This window comes from Narcine bancroftii, chromosome 4, assembly GCF_036971445.1.
Source record: "Narcine bancroftii isolate sNarBan1 chromosome 4, sNarBan1.hap1, whole genome shotgun sequence".
NCBI classification, from domain to species: Eukaryota; Metazoa; Chordata; class Chondrichthyes; order Torpediniformes; family Narcinidae; genus Narcine; species Narcine bancroftii.
The window spans coordinates 276,455,300-276,472,843 of record NC_091472.1 but is presented as its reverse complement, the minus strand read 5'-3'; the positions used below and the strand labels follow the sequence as shown (position 1 = coordinate 276,472,843).

Genomic DNA, 17,544 nt, shown 5'->3' with positions numbered 1-17,544 from the left:
TCAGTGTAGACTTCAAGGGGCCCCAACTATCAACCAACCATAACACCTACATCCTTATGGCCATCGACAAGTACTCCCATTTCCCATTTCCTGTGCCCTGCTTGAACATGACTGCCTCCTCAGTTATAGAGGCCCTGCACAGTATCTTCACCATCTTCGGGTACCCCAGTTACATCCACAGTGACAGGGGGTCCTTGAAAATGAGCGCAGAGCTGTGGCAGTATCTTCTGGATCGTGGTATTGCTTCAAGCAGGACCACCAGCTATAACCAACTCGGTAATGGGCAAGTCGAAAGAGAGAATGCCACCGTCTGGTAACCGGTTATGCATGCCCTCCAGTCCAAAGGTCTCCCTACCTCTCACTGGCAGGACGTGTTCACTAGTGCCCCACACTCCATCCATTTCCTCCTATACACCGCGACCAATGCCACCCCCCATGAAAGGATGTTCTCTTTTCCAAGGAAATCCAAATTGGAAATGACCATACCAGTGTGGCTCACGGTTCCCGGTCCTGTCCTCTTACGACACCACGTCCAGTACTCAACGAATTACCCCTTGGTTGATTGAGTAACTCTGCTTCATGTGAACCCACATTATGCCTAAGTTGAGTACCCGGACGGGCGGGAGGATGCAGTCTCGGTAAGGGACCTAGCCCAAGCCGGATCAGGCTCAGCAGTGCCTTTAACCCAACCTCCCCCTATTCCTTCTCCCCCAGGTCATGTGCTTGAACAGAGGGACCAGCACCACCCCACCAGCACAGGCCAGACTGTCGACAACGCCGTTGGGGAATTGAGCGAAGCTGTGGCTACACCCTACAAGCCTGCCAGCGACACGACTCCTGCGATCCCAATCCCGGCAGCACAGCGGTCATGCCGGATGGTCAGGCCCCCTGACCAGTACAGCCCCTAACTTCCATCCACCCCGGGGTCAGTTCTCAAAGAAAGTGTGAAGGTGATAGTACAGATTCTATCACCAATGTGTCTATATACAGATTGTAGTGCAAGATTACTGTGATTGGCTGAGAGCGTAGCCACACCTACTGGCAGGTCTAAAAGGATTGCTCCTCACCATACCAGGTCATTCTGGACTGGTCGACCTACTTGTGATATGCTCCAGTTTTTTAGTTAATAAAAGCCTTGGTTTGGATCAACAAGTCTTTGGTTCTTTCGACCCACTCTACAGAGTGCTCATAACATTCTAATGTTCTCAAATGGTCCTTCAAAAAGCCTCTAAAAAGAAAATTGTTGATTATCTAATTAAGGTACCATTGGGAGATTTCTTTGGGGCCTATTCACTTTAATTTTGTTCTGACAGTCCAGAGAATCATCAGACCCAGATAATGAAAAACAACACATTTATGTCTTCTGGGTTCATTATAAGGCAAAATGTTTCACAATCTATTATATACTTCTGAAACCGAGTCACAGGGGTAATGCAGAGGAACCGACGGCCTTGTGCCAAAGAGATAGAAAAATTACTTTTGACAATGCTTTCAAAGAGCTATTAACTTTTCCTTTAGTTTTGTACCTTCAAGTGAAACTACAGTGGCAAAGCCAAATTTTCTAAAAGCCCAATTTTCAAAAGACAAGTAAAGTGTGCTGCAAAAAAAATATTTACTTTAAATTTTTATCACGAAATGCAATTTAATTGGAGCTGCAATTATGTCCTTAATATCTTTTTAGTTAGCTTATTTTCTCATCCAGAGAAGGTGAAACAATTGATGCCAAGACTGGATGATTATGCAGTGTTGCAGATCAGGTGGAAATTACCCTATTATGCTGATCTTTTTTCAGTATCACTGTTAAACCAGGCTTTGAAGACATAAAGTCGTAAATATATTAAATGATGAAATAATCAGATTATTTTTCCTCATCTCCATTTTTAAAAAAAATTAATAGTGAACATCAATTCAGTTATAGGTTGATCTATTGTACTCTTTTAATTGCAAAGGGGACTTAATTGCAGCAGATACTCCAGGAAAAAAATAGATCAATTTTAATTTTCTGCTGCCTACTACCTTTGTGTACGAAAATCTTTCACAGAAGATAAAAGTTAAAAACAGAGCGCATTGTTTAAAATCAACATAAATGTAAAAAAAATAAAAATCAATCTATTAATTCCATAAAATGTCATTTCTTGGTGAGGTCATTTCATACAGATTTAAAAAGTCATGTTTTTAATTCCATTTTAGGAATACTGATGCTGCTATTTGGGGCAGCATTTATTGCCCAAAAATATTGCCCTCTTTGAGGCTTTCCATTGTGTTTTTCAATAGATTCCCAGGATTTAGATCCATGAAGAATGAAAGAACAGTGATATATTTTCAGGTCAAAATGGAGCACTACTTTGAGGGCTTTCAAATGGTATAAATCCTGAGTCCAAGTGGTCTCTCGAATGCATTTTGTAATGAAGAAAGTGAATGTTTAAGGTGTGAAATGTGGTCCAATGCTGCTACAGATAGCGTTCTAATTCATCAGTACTTTTGTAGTTAAATTCATTGATGCACAAAGTATTCCATCACATTCATAACTTCTGCCTATTAGTGGATTTGTCATTGAATGATTATGCAGGATCAGTTTTGATGGGAGTGAAACATAGAAGTCTGCTGACACTATGAATGTGGTAAAAACACAAAAATGTTGGAGGAATTCAGCAAGTCTTGAGCATCCATGGAAGGAAAGATATGTAATCAACGTTTCAGGTCTGAGCCCTTCTTGAAGGTATGAGCAAAAATCAGCATTTTGTTTGATTATTTTCAACTATAAATATGAAAAATATCACAGAATTTGAATGTATGTTTATAAAATCTCTCTCTCATGCAGAAAAAAAATTCACCTCTCAGGGAAGAATAATTAATCCCATTCCATTTCTTAATTTCCTGAAACCTATTCATCCAAGCATGTTAATTGGGACACCATTCATTTTCCCACCAATCACCTGTTTAAGAGGTCATTTATGGTTGCCAACAAGTCTCACAACTAATACAGCTTTCGGACATGATAGGAAACCAAAACAGCTTGGTCACCATTACCCCCCCATCCCCCTTCCCCATATTGTCATAGGGAGAACTAGCATCTCTTGGTTGAATAACACTTTCTGACAAACAACATTAATAATCTTCAACTTCTCCTTCAAACACTAATCATCAACTGCTCTGTCAGAACTAAAGAGATAGTCGGCACTACTGCGTCATTTCTGGGATTACTATATTTATTATCTCTTTTAGCTAGTTACTGCCTCTTTTAACAATTCAAATATTATACTCTTTCTTTGTAAGTACCTGTTTGGCTGCTGCAAGTAAAACATTTAGTTGATTTTTATATTGAACAATGTGTACAAAAATAAAGTCACTGTACTTATATTTGCTCCTTTTTTATCACATCTTAAAGTATTAAAAAATGTAATATACCTGATAAACTTCATCTTTAGTCTGCCTTAAAGAAAACAAATAGCTAGCATGAGCATTGTCTAGCACTCCTAATAATTGGAGAAAGAGAAGCAAACGAGAATCCCTTCAGAGAAAATGACTGTTCAAAGATTTTTCTCTCATGCTCCCACAGTCTTTGCAGTTCATTGGCAACCTGAGCTCTAGATCCAAACCTCAGATCAGGAAGCCTCAAGGTCCCTCGGGAGTCATTCTTGCCCTCCTCACCCTCTCGAATGCCAGTTCTGATACCTGGATCCTGTGAGCCAGTCACCAGCAGCTTGTGTGTGTCCTTCGACTGCAAGTCACCAGCAGCCTGTCACCTGTGTGGGTCCTTCAGCTACTGGGACCCTTGCTAGTCTGCTGCTGTAGTCACTGTCCTGTAGGATCATCTCCCTCGTAACCTCCCTCGTAACCTCCCTCGTAACCTCCCTCGTAACCTCCCTCGTAACCTCCCTCGTAACCTCCCTCGTAACCTCCGTTGGGCATTTTCCACTTTATAACAACCTTTTTAGAGCTAGGTGACCAAAACACCCATCTTAGATCATATATCCAAAGAAAATAATTCATTTATGTCATACTCATAAAAATTATGTAGCAGTGAAGCATGCCCTTCACCTCTCCAAGTCCATGCTGATTATCAAGCATCCCTTTTGATAGTGATTTACCTTAACCCCTTTGATGCATACCACAATTCCATTAGCTCCCTCCCAGATTCTACCATTCTAGGGTAATTTATGAAAGTGTGCAATGAATGCTGTGTGTGTGTGTGATATACCACAGTAATGCTGTGATTGACTACTGCTGGCTGGGCATGCCTCCCAAGATTGATCCTACACACAACCCCTTGCATGCTCCTCATTCATTTCTGCCAGGATCAGTCGATGAGACTGGCTGCTGCACCAGTCCATAGTCAATAAAAGCCTATCGGTTTCACAACCTGCGTCTTTGTGGTAGTTGATGGTGCATCAAATTTATTGACTATAAATTTTCAAGAAAGATGAAGCATTACCTGAAGCCCAATAAACTCAACATAAACCTTTGATTCTCCGATGCTCCGAACACATTCAAACTCTGGCTACGCTGCCTTGAGGACTTCTTGATATCGGCTGTGAATGTTGTTAACGTGGATGAGAACAGACTGAAACTCTTCTTCTCACACACCAGACCCCTGGTCTTCCCTATGATCCATGACACAAAATTGTATATGAAGGCCACGAGTACCCTGAAGGGCCAGTACCGCAGAAGGGGAAATGAGGTCTACACAAAGCACCTCCTGGCCGTGCAGAGACAGCTATCCAATGAGTCAAGTGCCCAGTATCTATGGGCCTTCCAGGTCCTTTGAAGGGCATGCGATTGCAAAGCAATATTGGCCACCCAGAATGCAGAGGACCTCATCTGGGATACCAATATGCCTGGCACCCCCTCGGGATACATAAGGCAGAGACTCCTGCAGCAGAAGGTACTCAACCAGCAAGGGGCTGTTGAACTAACAGAGAGACTGAAGATGGCCCTCCAAAACTCAGATGACCACTCAGCCACCTCTTGGCCACCACAGGTGCCACCATCTTGGGACAGGAGATCATCCTACCCTGCAGTAAAATACGATTCACTGGTAGTGTGATGTGCTGATGGCTGGCCCCACCCCCCGGCTTCACCCGTACTGCTCACATTTCACCATGGTTTCCCACTTAAACCCAGAACCCTTCTGAAGACCACTGTGAGACCCTATGCTTATAAGCTAATAAAAGTTTTTGTTCTCCCTCCAGTCGCATGAGCTTTTATTCACACTACACGCCCTGTGAGTGACTGGTCACAGGCATCATCACACTCCTCTAGTAACTTGACCTCAGCCACTGTGGCGGATGATCGCCCCAAATTCTACTTCTGTGGGCACGCCAAGCATCTTAGGAAACTTTATTAAAAGTGGTGTTGGCTGCGTGAAGCTTGTTCACATGAGGCATGGCATATTTCATTGTAACCCTCTTGATTACACAAATAACTTTCAGCAATGCAAGTACTAACTCTTGTTTGAGCTTAGCCTTGTGTCTACGCTAATTCAGGTGCAAATTAAATCTCAAATTGTTATCTCCAGCTCTTACTTTAACATTTGGATTTTTAGCAAATTTTTAAATGAGTGTTTTCTTTACCTTTCTTATCCTGACAAGCACAGAAGTACAATAAAGCACTGTAGAAGATATCAGAATTTATATTATGTTTCTTTTGGGATGGGGACATGCCATTTTCAGTTACATAGCTATTTTCATTTTATGCCTAATGTTGAAATTGTTCATCTTTAAAAGAATTAATAGCTTCTTTCATTGACAAAACGCAATTTGCTTTAGCAGTGTAGATGCTGCTGGCCTGTTAAATACCCTTTTGGTCATGGTGTATAAACAGCATACCAGTCTTCTCCCAAGTTCATATGATATGTGATGTTTCTCTTATGTTGGAAGAGTTAATGAGCTGCAAATATTACTTCAATGAAGATTATGTGGAATATGAGTGTTATATTTACTCAAGGTAGAATTAGAAATTTTAATAGAGCAGGAATGGACCTTTGACCATTCCAAATAAGTGCCAATGGACAGAAGTTCCTGAAGGAACAAAGAATATATTAGCACATTTATTATCGGGGAAACTAGATTGCATTTTAATGTGATATGGAACTTCAAATGCAGTGAACTCACAGGATGCTTTCCTGATAATTCTGGCATGATTCAAAATGAAACAACTACAAAATAAATACTGTATATTCTTCTCTTCCCTTCTTTGTCATTGCTGAGTTCAGCTCATGCACACGAGTGGAATTTCAGTGTCCATCTTTGATCAACTTATTATTTTAATTCTCACAATCATCGTGGCCTTCTCAGCAGATTGTCAATTGGAGGATGTGAATTGTAAAAAAAAACCTTCAATCAAAATAACTGATTATATTCAAGTCATGAATTTACAGCAGTATACAGGGTGTTGGTGTGATAATGCAACATCAAACTCAATGTGGGTCAGACATGTTGGTAGGTGAAAGTGCTCATTTGTAAATTCTCGAGCGGTATGCAGTGCTCCAGATGGGAACAATATTCCAATGGGCAGTACATCAGGTGTTGCTTGAAGAAGTAATTCTGATCCCTGTGTACATAAAATGTGTGTTAGGCCAAAATTTGCATGAGCCATGAAGTTGAAATCCAAATGGTGCAAATGTATTTGAACAACTGGAGTCATAAGTTAAGACAGCATGGAACAGGCCCTTCAGCCCAACCCTTCTATGCTGACCAAGTTGGCATTCAAAGCAAGTTTCATTTGCCTGAATTTGGTGCACATCATTCTCCACCCTTCCTATCCAGACATCTTTCCAAAGTTCTGAGGAATGCCATAATCATATCTGTGGTGATACACCACTAGCCTACTGTGGGGGGGCGACCTATGTACCTGCAGGAAGATCACCGGAGGACAGACCACACATGACCAGCTGTCAATCAGCCAATCTGAATGGATCAAGCCCCACTCGGTCAGCTGCCAATCATCCACCGGCCCCTTGAGATCAGTCACACAGAGTTGCAGCTGACAACAGCAGAAGACTAAGTAGATTAAAGCCTGTTGTTCAGTTTTTCGAATCTTGTGTCTGCTTACTGTCACCACAGTGCATCACAATTCATTCTATTTAAAATTTAAGATGCTATGGAAAAGCTCCTAAGCACCGGGAGCCTCGAAGTCAAGCCACGTCACCCGGAAGCGCAAGCATGCTTCACAATCTGAAAGCACATGGTTGAAATGATCATTGAGGCATACGCTGACGTCCTAGACTTCGACAGGAAAAAGCTCGTCCTGCTCCGCTTGAAGCTGGGTCCCTGAGCCTTCCATATCCTCAAAGACTGCACCAAGTACCTGGAGGCAATGAACACCCCTGGAGACCATGTATAAACCCCCAACAAATGTAGTCTTCACCAAGTACCTGCTAAGCATTTGTGCCTAGCAGCCTGGAGAGACAGCTGAGTCCTATCTGAGAGCCCTGCACAGCTGAACCAGGGGTGACCAAGAATGAAGCCGAAAGGCTGATCAGGGACGCCTGCGTCTGAGGTCTGCGCTCGAGAGCCATCAGGCAGAAGCTACTGGAGGACAATATTTACTCCTTGGCAAAAACTGGGGGAGGTAATCCATGTCCTGGAGGCAGCAGTCCTACACACCAAAGCCTTTGACTCCAGACTCCCCCAGGTCTCCTCGTGGACAGCACAGACTGCAGCTGTGGCCCAAAACCGGCTGGGGGATGAGAGTATTGCTGCAGCGGGTGCCCCACATCCTTGTATGTACTGTGGGTCTCAGTGTGGGTAGGATCAGCAATTGTGATGAAACTGCCCAGCAGGCAGTGGAAGTGATGTCACTCTGTGCTCGAAATGCAGCAAGAAAGGCCACTACACTAAGATATGACTTTACAAGTCTACCAGCAACTCAGTGGCCCTCTACAACCAACACTCCTCCCTCCTGGTCCTGGGCACGTGCGATTGTGGGGCAATGTCATTGCCCCCGTAGCAACTTCTGGCCTCGGCAGCCTTACTTCCGGCCTCGCCGGCAACGATTGCCACATGCTCACCAGACATCCAGACCAGTCCCTGGCCATGCCAGCACCGCCCCGCTAAGACGCCACATCTACGGACTACAAGGACGTCACTTCCGCTTCACGGAGTGACATCACTTCCACCGCCTGCAACAGCATCATTTCCTCTGATGCGACCCGTGCAGCTGAAAAAGGCCAGCTATGCCGCCGTCACACACCCCCACGCGGTGCCACCATCTTGGGCCAGGCGGGCGCAGGCTCCAGAGTCACTTGAGGCCTCCCAGGCCTACACTGAGCACACTGCCAACCTCACCAGCACCAACAACAATGATGATGTGATCAACATGGACGCTCACCAGGCCGCCCTTCTGACGCACATCTGCAGACACTGCCAATCACCACTCACCACACCCCATGCCTATGGAGAATGCCACTGGCCAACACTCACCTCTCTCAATGCATCCCACATCTGCAGACGATGACACTGGCCACAACTCGCCTCCACTGTCGGGGAACTGAAACCTGGATCCTGAGATGTTCCTAGCGGCCAGCACACTGTCCAGATATATTCCTCATGGCCTTGGGAACTCCATGATGGATGTTGAGATCAACAGGCAGGTAACAAAGTGCCTACTCGACAGTAAAAAAAACTTCATTCACACGAACATGGCCAGCTCCCTGAAACTCAAAATCCACCCCACCACCTTCTCTATTGTCTATGCCGCCCAGGACAGAACCATTAACACCTACGGGCGCTGCTTTGCCGATCAGACTGTTGGAGGGGAGACGAGCACCAGGTTCAGGCTCCTAGTCGTGCCCAAACTCTGCGCCTAAGTCCTCTTGGGTTTAGACTTTCAATGCCATCTGCAGATCATCACCCTCACCTTCAGGGGGCCCCAATCCCCACTCATGCTCCACAACGTGCCATCCAACCAGCCACGGCCAACCTGCAGGCTCTCCATGCTGCGCATCGTTCCCCTGCCACCCTCTTCACACACCTCACGCCAGACTGCGAGCCCATAGCCACCTGAAGTAGGCGTTATTGTGAAGCCAACAGAGACTTTATCAAGGCAGAGGTGCAACGGCTTCGAGCGGAAGGTGTCGTAGAACCCAGCAACAGCCCATGGAGAGCCCAAGTCCTGGTGGTGAAAGGGGACAGTAAGCTGAGGATGGTCAGAGACTACAGTCAGACCATCAACCGGTAAACCGAGCTGAAACCCTATCCCTTGCTGAGGATAGCCAACATGGTCAACAAGATAGCCCACTATTGACTTGAAGTCAGTCTATCACCAACTCCCCATCCACTCACGGGACAAGCCCTACACCGCCTTTGAGGCAGTCAGACGCCTCTACCAGTTCTGTCGAGTTCCATTTGAATGGGGTCTCCGTCTTCCAGAGGAAGACGGATCGCATGGTAGAGTGGCACAAATTAAAGGCGACCTTTCCGTACCTGGATAATGTCACCATCTGTGGCCATGACCAACAGGACCACGATGCCAACCTGGAGAGATTTCTCTGGATGGATGAGGAGTTGAACCTTACATATAACAAAGAGAAGTGCGTGATCAGCACCACTCGCCTTGCCATACTGGAGTACATCGTGGCACATGGTGTCATTGGCCCGGATCCAGAATGGATGTGCCCATTAATGGAGCTATCCCTCCCCCACATGTTCAAGGACCTTTGCAGGTGCCTTGGCCTCTTCTTTTACTACTCATAATGGGTTTCCTGTTTTCAGACAAGATGTGCCCACTGGCCCATGTCATCACCTTTCCCCTCCCACCTGAGGCACAGGCAGCCTTCACATGCATCAGGCAGGACATCGCAGATGCCACGATGCATACCGAGGATGAGGACTTCCCCTTCCAATTGGAGAGCGAAGCCTCTAATGTGGCCGTCGCTGCTACCCTTAACCAGGAAAGGCCCTCTGTCACCTTCTTCTCCAGGACCCTCCACGGTTCCAAGCTGGGGCACTCTGCCATTGAAAAGGAGACCCAAGCAATAGTGGAAGCGGTCCGCCACTGGCGCCACTACCTAGCTGACAGGAGATTCACCGTCCTCACTGACCAGCGTGCAGTGGAGTACATGTTTAACACCACCCATAAAGGCAAGATCAAGAAAGATAAGATCTTGCGCTGGAGAGTTAAGCTAGCAACGTACAGCTACGACATCCAGAGCCAACCGGAAAGTTTAACAACTCCTCCGCCACCCTCTCCTAGACCTGTGCATCACTCAATGACGACCAGCTGCAGGCTCTGCACGAGTCCCTCTGCCACCCGGGCATCATCAAGTCCCGACACCTCCCATACACCATCCAGGAAGTCTAAACCATGACTGAGGCATGCCAGGTCTGCGCTGAATGCAAGCCCTGCATCTTCCACCTGCTGCAGGCCCTTTGAGAGTCTCAGCATAGATTTCAGGGGCCCCCTGCTTTCCATGAATTGGAAAATCTATTTCCTCATGGTCATAGACGAGTATTCCCATTTTCCCTTCGCCATCACGTGCCAAGACACCTCCACAGCCACCATCATCAGGGTGCTGATGCAGATCTTCACCATGTTCAGCTACTCTGCGTTCATCCAAAGTGACTGGTGGTCCGGATTCATGAGCTAGGATCTGTGCCAGTACCTGACTGCATGGGACATTGCAACTAGTTACAACCTGAGGGGTAATAGGCATGTAGAGCACGAAAACAGGCTTATCTGGAAGGCAGTCCTCCAGGCCCTCACGTCCCAGGGCTGGTTCGTAGATTACTGGCAGGATGCCCTCCCCGAGGCACTCCTTGCCATCAGGTTGCTCCTGTTCACGGCTAATAACGAGGCCCCTCATGAATGCCTGTTTATCTCACTCCCAGCTTGGCTCACATCCCCAGTTCCGGTGCTCCTATGTAGATACATCCGGGACCACAAGGCTGACACCCCCCCTCCCCCCCCCCCCCGGTCGAGCAGATGTTACTCCTACACACCAACCAACCAACCACAATAACGCCTATGTTAGGTACCCCAGCGGCAGGGAGGACACTGTCTCAAACAAGGACCTGGTACCAGTGGGAGCTCCCACTGCAGCACCACAGCCTCCATCACCCCAGGACCACACCAGCACAATGCACCTCCCCTGCCCCAGACAACTGTGGGGCACCAGGAGCACATTGACCTGCCCTGCCTTCCCCACCCTAAACCATGGGGGACAACCCCCCCCCCCCCACTATCTCACACATACTCCATCTGCGACAGTTACAGAGACTCCAATGGCCACTGAACCGTCTAAATTTGTAAATAATGTCCACATGTTTGGGGCTCGTGGAACATTGGATGCATCCTCCCCCCATGGGACAATTTTAAAGAAGGGGTGAATGTGGTGAAACGCCACTAGCCTACACCAGGGGGTGACCTGTGTACCTTCAGGAAGATCACCGGAGGACAGACTACACATGGCCGGCTGTCAATCAGCCGACCTGAATGGATCAAGCCCCACCCAGTCAGTTGCCAATCATCCACCAGCCCCTTGAGATCAGTCACACGGAGTTGCAGCTGACTACAGAAGAAGAGTTTAAGTGGAATAAAGCCTGTTGTTCAGTCTTTTGAATCTTGTGTCTGCTTACTGTCACCACAGTGCATCACAATACCTGCTTCTTTTGCTTTGTCTGGCAGGTGGTTCTGGACATGAATCACTCTCTGAGTGAAAAAGACTGAAACATCTGTATCCTGGAACATCAAGCTGCCAGTCTTATCCATCTCTCTGCCATGTTTCTGGAGTTAGTTCCAGAAAATCTGCTCTCAAGGGCAGGGGTGGGAGATTGGACAACAAGGAAGGAATGTTCAAATGAGCTAGTCAAATACCCTGGAAGAAAGGAAACATCAGCTGTCCTGCTGGAATCCTCAGTTCGGGACTCTGAAGTAAAGGCCCAGGATGGTCTCAGTCCTTCTAACAAACCAGAATTTGGCCATCATCCTTCGGCAAAGGCTAACTCCTGGTTGTGGCTAATACCACTTACCCAACTTGTAACTGCAGTTCCCTCAATTAACATATTGGCCCCTGTGCAGGACTTCATCATATTTGTTTGTTTAAGCTTTCACCTGTTTCTCATCCTTTCCATTATTAAGTTGTTGTGCAGCTCCTGTGAAACATGAGGGTGGTCATCCTGAATCTTTGCACAATCCTCTGAACTCAAAATATGCCTATAATTTGTCATTACCATGAGATGGCACTAGATCTCTGAAATTGTGTGCATGCGGGACTCCAAATTAATGTCAAAAAGTAAACTGTACAATCTGAGTACCCAATCATATTCACAGTGATCAGGTTTTAAATGAAATTCAATTGCTGAACACATAGAAAAGTTGTACTGTCAATAGGACATCCAGCTCAATATCAGAAGATCAAGGGTTTGGTTTTAGTTGGCCATGTGTTGTGTGTGGAGAAAACATGGGTTCCATACCTTCTGGAATGTGTGTATTGTGGGTCATCACATGTTCTCTCTATTTGAAAGCTATTCATAAGTCACATCACCTGTCAGTTTAGATTGGACTCGAGCCACCCATTAGTGCACACCTTGCCACTGGCTAATTTAAATCACCTAGGAATAGTAATGACGAGAAGCACAGATTTAGCACTGTATATAACACCAATACATAGCACATTCTTTCCCTTGGCCTTATAGTCGAAGCCCTGGATATTCTCCATACCAGGTCGAGACCGTGGACATCGCTGGAAGTGTTGCGGGTAAAGGTGTGCACTACACTAAAGCTGAGCCATTAGTACTGCAATAGGTCAGTACTCGCAGAGAGCCACGACCCTGCTGGTAAGAGAACTGGATGTGTGTGTAAAAGTTCCTGTTTGTAGTGTGTAGGTGGGTCAGTATAGGTTTACTGTTGTCGGACTCCAACTGAAGTCTGAGGTAATATCTGTATTGTTGCCTAAGTGAAATAGTGATCAAGAACTGTTTAACATTCTGCCCTGTTTGTTTCCCACGTGTTAATAAAAGTTGCGTGTGATTGTAACACTTGAGTCCAGACACATCCCTCTGTGAATCGACCGAACCTGATACTCTTCCAAACACTACAGGTTTCAAAGAGTTTCAGCCTGACACACGTGGACTCTTAATTATGTGGGAGTGGAAGATTGGACTGACAATGTGGGAGATTGTATTAATAAGTGTGTGGGCATCCTGTCAGGTCCATGTATGGTTGTGTATTTGCTCACCAATGGGGGCAGCAGGAGCCGACCCATGTACAGGGAAGGGACTCTGGGGTCGGATTATAAAATCTGGAGAGAGCATTGCGGGGCGGGGTTAGCCCTGTGGGGTGGAGCTTCACATGCGCTGCCACCTCTGACCTGGTCCAGCCTCCCATCTTTTGCTCCCCCACCGGAAGTGGCCCCTTGCTAATCTATCTTTTGAGCTCTCCCAACCACCCCCACCCCCAAAAACAGGAGAAGACTACCCTTCAAGCTGTTCCTCTTCTTGATACGAGGGTCTACAACATTCATCAAAACAGACAGCTGCAATCTCATCACTGATTTCAACCAAGAACCTCTCCAGCAACCAACAAAAAACAACTTCTGACACTTATTATGCAAAGAACTCTCCGCAAGACGGGCAAGAGCTGTTGCCATGGAAACCTAAACCTCAGCATTAGATATTCAACTTCATCTCGTTATTCGCATTGTGGGCACAAACTTGTAATGGATCTTTCGTGTTTTTTCTCTTCTTTTCTAATCACCCTGACCTGTCATAATGATGCCTTTAAGCACATTCAGGGATCTGAAGTTACAATTTATTAGTAGTGTCACAGATTCAAAGTTGGAGCTTATCAGTAGATAAAATCAGTTAATCAAATAATAGTAAAAATCATTTCATGCCTTTTGTTTCATTTCATAACAACAGCATTGCCCCAGCCCACCCATTAACAGAAACAAATACAGTCGTCCCCTTTAATCCACAGGAGATATGTTCCAAGACACCCCCCCCCCCACCCCATGGATGCCTGAAATCACGGATAGTACAGAATCCTATATATACTAGGATTTTTTTAATGATATATACATAGGCATTGCAATAACTAATAGTAAAATAGAACAATTATAACAATATTCTTAATAAAGGCTACTTGAACACGAGCACTGTGACACTATGACTGTCAATCAGATAACTGAGACAGCTATTAAGTGGGTTATGCATACAACATGGATATGTTGTACAAAGGGTTAATTCAAGTCACGGGTGAGATGGCGTGAGATTTCATCACGCTACTCAGAACAGTGCGCAATTTAAAACTTATAAATTGTTTAATTCTGGAATTTTCCATTTAATATTTTCAGACCATGCTTGACCGCGGGTAACTGAAACCACAGAAAGCGAAACCATAGATAAAAGGCGACTACTGTACTTCATGGGCTGGGTGCTTCAGGAGCTTTTACTTAAACTCACAAATTTGCTGACTTTCATTCAAGACTCCTCCCAGCGATCTAACACAGGCACTTGGTAGCACCTTTTTAAAGAGAGCATGAGCAGGAATGGCATCCTGGTGTCAAATGACAGCCCAGTAAAACTGGGCACTCTGGGTACACCCTGGATATATTGCTGCCGGCCTGCCCCTGCCTTACCACAGGATAGCAAGGCGACAGGTTCTTGTGCTCTGTGCTTCGGGAGCACCTAAGCATGAGGTCAAGGCATGGGATGCTCAAGTCAAGAAAGGGCTCTGGCACCTGATGGATAACCTTCGCAGACATTGATGTTAAGGGTGCTCATATTTGCCAGCCAAGCTGGAGAAACAAGGCAATGCAAGTCGGTGACCAGACAAATTTCTTCCTCTGAGACTGGGGAACAACTCCCACAGCTCCTTGTTCCATCAGAAACACAGCAACCCTGTTTGGTCAGTGGCAGGGCAAGATGGAAGAGTGAGGGGGTGGGGGGTGTGAGAAGAAGAGAGTTGGTGAGACATTGTTGTTGAATTTGATTATGTGCTTTGTCCAGCACATGGAAGGCATTTGTGAATATATTAATCCACTTGATTGGTATTGTTTTAATTATAACATGTCTTTTTGGGTTTTTTTTCCTCTTTTTTTATCATTATAACATGTACATAGACTTATTGGTTGTCTTCATAGTGATTGCAGAGTAATAAGACTTCTGAGGGGTGGAATCCTTACTCCTTACATGGCCTCTCTACCTGCCTGGAATGAGTGTATTGTGAGTAGTCACGTGTCCTCTCCATCTGAAACCGGTTCAGGTTGGACTGCCGTTGGCTAATTTCAAATCACCTTGGGTCGTTATTGTCTAGAAGCACAAATTAGCACTGTATATAACACCAACGCACAGCACCTTCTTTCTCTCTGCCTCGTGGTTCAAGCCCCCGACATTGCAACGCGCCAGGTTGCTACTGTTGGCATGGCTGAAAGTGTCGCAGGTAAGGTGTGCACTGCACTGAAGCTGAGCCGTTAGTACTATGAGATCGAGATCAGAAGTTACAGAGTGCCGTAATCCTGTTGGTGTGTGCGTGTTTAGGTGTCACTGTTTGTAATGTGTGAGCGGGTCGAGTATAGGGTTACCAATTGATGGAGTCCAATCGAAGCCTGAGCTGAATGTCTCTATAGTTGCTTAAGTGAAATAGTGATCGAGTACTTTTTAACAGTCTCCCCTGTTTGTTTCCTGTATGTCAATAAAAGTGATGTTATTGTAACACTTGTGTCCAGACTCATCTCTCTGTGAACCCACCGAACTTGATATTCTTCCCAACAGGACATCATGTGAGTGAAAAATATTCATAGATACAAGGGGTCAACTGAAGATTTGTACTTGCTCACCTTCATCACTGGAATGAAACTCTGCCGATAATTATGCCACTGTTTGTTTCAGTACGAATATCCTTCACAAAATTGTAACATTGCAAAAATTTGCTCTAAAGCTATGTGTAAAAGAATAGATCTGAACCAAACAAACGTCAGCTGAGCCAAACCATATTGTTGATTAGTTCAGGATATCCTACAAACTTTAAATTACAAGTTTATTTCTCATTCAGTTTTGCCCAGTTTCACAAAAACCAAGACCAAACTAATGTGTCTGCAGTCGTACAACTCTGTACATTTCTAATCCTTACTCCTCACATCCCAGAATTTTCTGAGTTTTGTTTAATTCCTGACATTTCTTATTTTGTACTTGTAATACATGAAACACTTTACTCACTTCATACTCCCAAAGCTGCTATAATTGATTGCAAGAAAATAATTTGAATGTAATATTATTAAAATGAGAAACATGTTGAAAATAATTTGCTGCGCAATATAGGCATTTTTTGATACGATATCTTAATAACACTTAACAATAACACAGATAGAAGGCAGCAGCAAGAACAATATTTAATCTTTAGTTGTACTGTATATTAGATGTTATAGTTAATTGCATAATCAATAAAGGGACATACTGAACCTGAGTCTTGTGTAAAAATTTACAAAAAATAATCACATATCCCAAGAATTGAAAAAAAAAACAATTAATTTGCTATTTTTTCTCTCAACCTCTGTCTGATTTTTTTGAGAATACCCAGTATGGATTATCTTTCAATCACTGTTCTCTAGTTCTCCTATCCAATCATTTTTTTTCTCCTCATTGCCTGACCATCATTGTCAAATGCTGGTGTTTTATTCATCATATACAACTCATCATAAATAATCATTAATATATCATCCTCTGAATAAAAAGAAAATAGTATGAGAAATACAGTCCTCTCAACATTATTTTTTTGGCTATGGCCTCCTTAGAACTCTGCTCAACATTTCTGGCCCCCCTTCCCTATAAAGCAGTCAAGTACAGTTTACTTGGTTTCTTCCATACTTCTCTTCAATCGACTTAAAACAAATAGGATGTGCTGTGGCCCCTGTTGAGATTGGCTGCTCTAGTAATATGAATTTGATCCTCTTCATAGTAGCTCAGAAATTTAAAATTAAAATAAAAATTAAGAAATTAAATAAATTTAAAATGAAGGAAAAACAGTTTTATCAATAAAGGTGACCCATGAAACCACGAGTTTGTCATAACAAGCTCATCTCGTGTCCTAGCCAGTGGGAAGTTTCCTAGAATGCTTTCTTCTCCTGTCCTTTGGAGAAGAATATCTACCATCTTTATCCAGCCTGCAACACTGGACTCCTGAAGAACATCAATGGATCTTAACAGGTAATTCAGGCTGATGCCAATTATGGATGGCAATAAATATTCTCCAAGTCAATGACAGCTACAAGCCATGCAGGAATATATTTTACAAAACCACAATCTATCAAACCAATATCACCAAATAATATATTATGGGTTTTTTTTCCTAAATAGTTTGGGAATAGATTTCAATTAATAAGCAGTGTGGAAGATAACATTTTCTTCCTTGTGGTATTTCTCAGCTTATCAATTTTTAACAAGACAATTCCTCATGGAAAATTTAGACCCATCAGTACAAATTAAATGTAGGCAATTTGCACAGTGAGCAAGATAAATCTCATTTCATTTACTTGTTTGGATCTTAAATTCAATCTTAGGTTTTGCTGCTGTGGAAGAAATTATATTCAAAATTGTGTTAAACACA

The 17,544-nt window shown here is 44.4% G+C and overlaps 1 protein-coding gene across 14 annotated transcripts in view; it reads right to left on the bottom strand.

Moving 5' to 3' along the window:
• LOC138761991 (low-density lipoprotein receptor-related protein 1-like) overlaps positions 1 to 17,544 on the bottom strand; it is a 1,165,126-nt gene that overhangs the window by 486,431 nt on the left and 661,151 nt on the right. The gene's annotated exons all lie outside the window — the stretch shown is intronic.